The following is a 4,563-nucleotide window of genomic DNA, read 5'->3' on the forward strand; positions in this document are numbered from 1 at the left end:
TGAACAAGCAAAAACCCCTGCCCTCGAAGTCCCACGAGGGCAGGGGTTTTTGCTTGTTCACTGCTGTATTGCCAGCGCCCGGCATAGCCCCTAGCACACGTAAGTAGGCGGTCAAGAAATATTTGTTGAGTAAGTGAAATCACTATTCAGTGTTACTTCTGCAAGACGTACTTCTCTGAAAAGAAACCAGAAAGGTTAGAGAAGGAAGAGGTGATGGTGATTCTTCAGAGAGGGTGGTCCACAACTGCCCCCTGGAGGAGGAGGTTTGGGGCACATCCCCCCGCCCCAGTTTTTTTGACCGCCGGGATTTCTGGGCGGGAACGTGTGGGGTCCCTGGGCTGCGCAGCTCAGACCGGGCAGGTTCGGGCTCGCTCGGCCCAGCCCGGCGGGGCCACGTCCGTTCCCGCCCTGCCTGCGTCTAGGACTGGAGCAACCCGGGTGGAGAAGAGGTGGGGGGAAATTCTGGGCACACGAACGGAACGCGGAGCCCTCTTTCCCCAGCTTGGCACTGCCCCCCAACATTCTCTCTTAAGGGTTGGAGCTCATCACTCTTCTATTCCTGGGTTTGTGGGTACGGGGATCTTTCATGCGAACTAATGGGGCGCCTCTAGATCCTGGCTGTTGTGATGAACACAGAGGATAAGGGTGCGTTTAGGATAAAACCATTGCCCTTGGTTAATTCTTAGGCCACTAGGGGAAACAGACAAGCCACCATTTATCAGCAAACTTGCTAAGTGGAAAAGCCGAGATTGCAGAGCCACAATGCGCACTTGTGCTGCCTGGACACTTCGAGAGCCGCTGCGACACCTGGTGGGCTGGGAGGAAAGTTGCAGGCACTGAGCGATCCAGACCGAGACGGCAGAAAGGACTTTGGCTCGGAGACAGACCTGCAGACCAAGTTAGCCCGGTGCCCTCCCCCGTCGCAGCCCCCAGCCTGCCCAGGCGGGTCTAGTCTTGGTTCTTGCTTTGGGTTACCTCTCACCACAAAGTCGTGCGCCTGTGTTGGCTCTCAGCACCGCCACCCTCAGGCGAACATCTGGGCTCAGTGGCGGGAGCTGTCTGAGGTGTCTGTCTGTCTGCCTGCCTGTCTGGGAAATTCCCCTTATGAGTCCTTTCTGGGAATTCCTCAGAGACAAGATTAACTCTCTGAGTGCCCTGGGGGAGGCCTGGCCTCTGGAGGGAGGTGCTGTCCACCTGTGGGGGCACTGTTGGCCTGGAGGTACCATTTCCAGTGTGGAACAGGCAGAGCTACTTGATTGCTACTCCCTTGCTGAGCACCCTGTGGTTTGGGATAGGGAAGGACCAAACCACAAGGCCCTGGGGCACAGCTAACCTGGCCCAACCTCTAAGAGCATCACTGGGCAGTGGGGTGATGGGGAGGGTGCAGGGAAGGTGATCCTGAGCTTGGAGCAGCCTCTGCCCCACTCCCCACATCTTTAAAGAAAAACAAAGTGTATGTTTCCCATTTTATTAGTGATATGTGTGTGTGTTTTTCAAAAGTTGAAAAAGAGAACAGGAGAATAAGGGGAGCTACCAGCTACTGTGAATATCTTCAACCCTTCCCTGCCAGCCTTTAGTCTGTGAGGTTTTGTTTCTTTGTCTTTAGGAATTGTGTTAAATATGATTCACTTCTATTGTGTAATTCTTTTTCTGCCCTTTAACTTTATGACAGAAGATATTTTCATGTATAACCTCTTTATAAACAGTATTTTTAACCACAGCATAGTGTTTCTTTGAATGGTTCAGAGATTGCTGTTGTAATGGGGCAGAGTAGAGATAAATAAACACTCCCCACATTCAAGTACTCCTCAGCCACTGAGCAATTGAGTTGATTGTTTCCTAGAACTTGCAAATAACTCTGAGGTTGACTTTCATTCAACAAGTTCTTCTGGCACATCTGCTCTGGACCAGACTCTGAACTGGGGCTGAATCCTCAGTGGAGGACAGTAGGTGAGGGCCCTCCTCTACTGGAGCTTACAGTTTCAGATGATACCTGGGCATAAGATTATCTGGATTTTGGAGAATTTCATGGATATGTGTGTGTGCTACATCACTTCAATTGTGTCCAACTCTAAACAACCCTGTGGACTGCAGCCTTCCAGGCTCCTCTCTCCATGGGATTCTCCAGGAAGAGTATTGGAGTGGGTTGCTGTGCCCTCCTCCAGGGGACCTTTCCAACCCAGGGATAGAACTCTTGGGAAATACTTTTGATATTGCCAAACCAAACCAGATTCTTTTGGCTACTAGTCTAGTTCTCTTAACTGAGGGCCAGAACCTAATGGATCTATTCTCCTCTACATCCAACTCAAAAGGGGGCCAAACTCTGTGGGAGAAGATGGAATTCTCCCCTCCGGAGTCCCCTGCAGGGAAAAGGAGATTGGGCAGGATGGGGAGTGGGAGGGAGATGGGAGGAGCAGTGTTAAGGAAGATAGGACCAGAATTTCTGCCTAGAAAGCAACAGGAAGTTTTTTTTAAATGCTGCCTCTTCCACCAAAAATTAATTAGTCACTTACATCAACTTCTGTACTGGGAAGTCCTGGGGGCTCTGAAACATATCTTTGTCCTAAAGGAATCTAATCTACTTGCAGATATATACTGAGAATATAAAATAAGGATTATAGTAGAGATATAAATGGAACAACAGGCCGTGGGATTACAGAGGAGGATGTTTCTTTGGGGTCAGGAGTGCTTCACAAGGAAGGGGATATATATGTTTTTTCCTCTGCCTGCCTTTGAGTCTTTGCCAACCTGGCTGATTCCGGAGGAGATATTTGAAATGGGTTTTGAAAGATAAGTAGGCATTCACATTCAGGGATAAGGGAACAAGAAGCATAAGTAGAGAGGTGAGAGTTGTGCAGTGAATACTCAGGTATAGCTAAAATTACAGAATGGGTCTGGGGCAGTGTGGCAGGAGATGGAAGCAGAAAGTGGTTTGGGGCCATGCTGCCAAGGGCCTTAAATGCCATGCCCAGGATTGTGAGCATTATTCTGTAGTCCATAGATGCTCAAGTAGGAAACATAATCAGATTTGTATTTTAGGAAAATCACTGCAGATAACAGACTGTGGGTAGAAGAGGAAGCTCAGAGGCAGGGGTGCTGGTTAGGCCCAAGCTGCGGGAGTTCTGGCGGGAGCGAGGAGGGGCAGAGAGGGGAGAGCAGAGGGCAGACTAGACAGAGTTGGAGGAGCCACGGGCGGGAGACAGGGAGGAGTCTGGGATGGCTGGCGGGTGGAAGTGCCGCTGACCTGCAGGACATGGAGGCCAGGGGCAGACCTGGGAGGGACAAATGAAGAGGAATGTTTTGGACATTGTATCTTTAGGAGTGATTTTGGCTGCATAACGGAACGCCCAACTTCTAGTGGTTTAAACAAGAGGTTTTGGGACCTCTCTGCAGGTCCAGTCATTAGAATTTGGCGCTTTCACTGCCATGGCCCAGATTTGTTCTCTGATCCAGAAACTAAAATTTCACAAGCTGCATGGCGTGGCCAAAAATAATAATAAAAAGATGGTTTATGTTTCCCCCACACCAAAGTCTTCTGATGTGGGTCAGCAGCTCAACAGTGTCATTAAAGACGCAGTGCTCTCTGCCTCTCTGCTCGGCTGTCCTCATGACTCTGGTTACGGGATGACTATATTAGAGCTACATTCGAGCTGCAGGAGCCACAGGATGAAGGGGTGGGAGCAAGAGAGTTTCTCTTCCTAAGGAGCTCTTTTTATCTGATAAGAAAATCTAGCAGCTTTCTAGACAATTTACTCTCAGGGGACAGAGCTGTGTCCGTGGCTACACCAGCATCTGTGAAGGAGAAGCGACTGTTCTGAAGGGCTGGGGCTGAGCCTGGGGCCCCTCCCCCAAATGGAATCTGCTCTGTTCCCCGAAGAAACAGGGGTCTTGTTAGCCTGGGAGCAGGGATGAGCACTCAACAGTGCTCATGTTGCATTTGAGTCATTGGAATTTCCAGGTGGAGGTGTCTAAGGGCAGCAGTGGGGGATGGGAGCCAGGAATCCTTGCCCTGTGATCCTAACTGGAAAGAAATTCTTCCTTCCCAGCTACTCAGCCTGGGTTTTCCGGGGTAGAAAAGCCAGGTGAGGGTGGGCAGGAAGATATTCACCCCCAACGCAGCTGATGATAAACCTCATTTCTACTCCTCTGCCCGCCTATACCTCCCTTCTCCCCAGTCTTTCACTAGAGCATAGTGTAAAAGCAGGAGTTTAGACACTTTTATTTCAGAGGTATTACTTTTCTCTTTCCCCAGACGTATTATTTTTATGTAACTTATTTTTTCTAATTATGGAAGAAATACATGATCAATGCAGGAAACTTGGAGAAGCACAAATGAAAAACAAAATCACTCATAGAAGTTAAGTCTTAGGAGCAAGCACACTTCACAGTTCTTTCCCCCATGGCTCTGGAAACTTTTATGGTAAATATGTTGGAGAGGTTATAGTTTAATGCCCGTGTGACGGCCAGCTCGGAACCCCTTACGTTTGTGTAACATTTTACGATCTTCCAGTGTTTTCAGCTGTGTATTTTATCACGTACTATTCCACCTTTATAGACTCCTAC

Source organism: Bison bison, unplaced genomic scaffold (assembly GCF_000754665.1).
Source record: "Bison bison bison isolate TAMUID 2011002044 unplaced genomic scaffold, Bison_UMD1.0 scf7180017864093, whole genome shotgun sequence".
Lineage (NCBI taxonomy): Eukaryota > Metazoa > Chordata > Mammalia > Artiodactyla > Bovidae > Bison > Bison bison.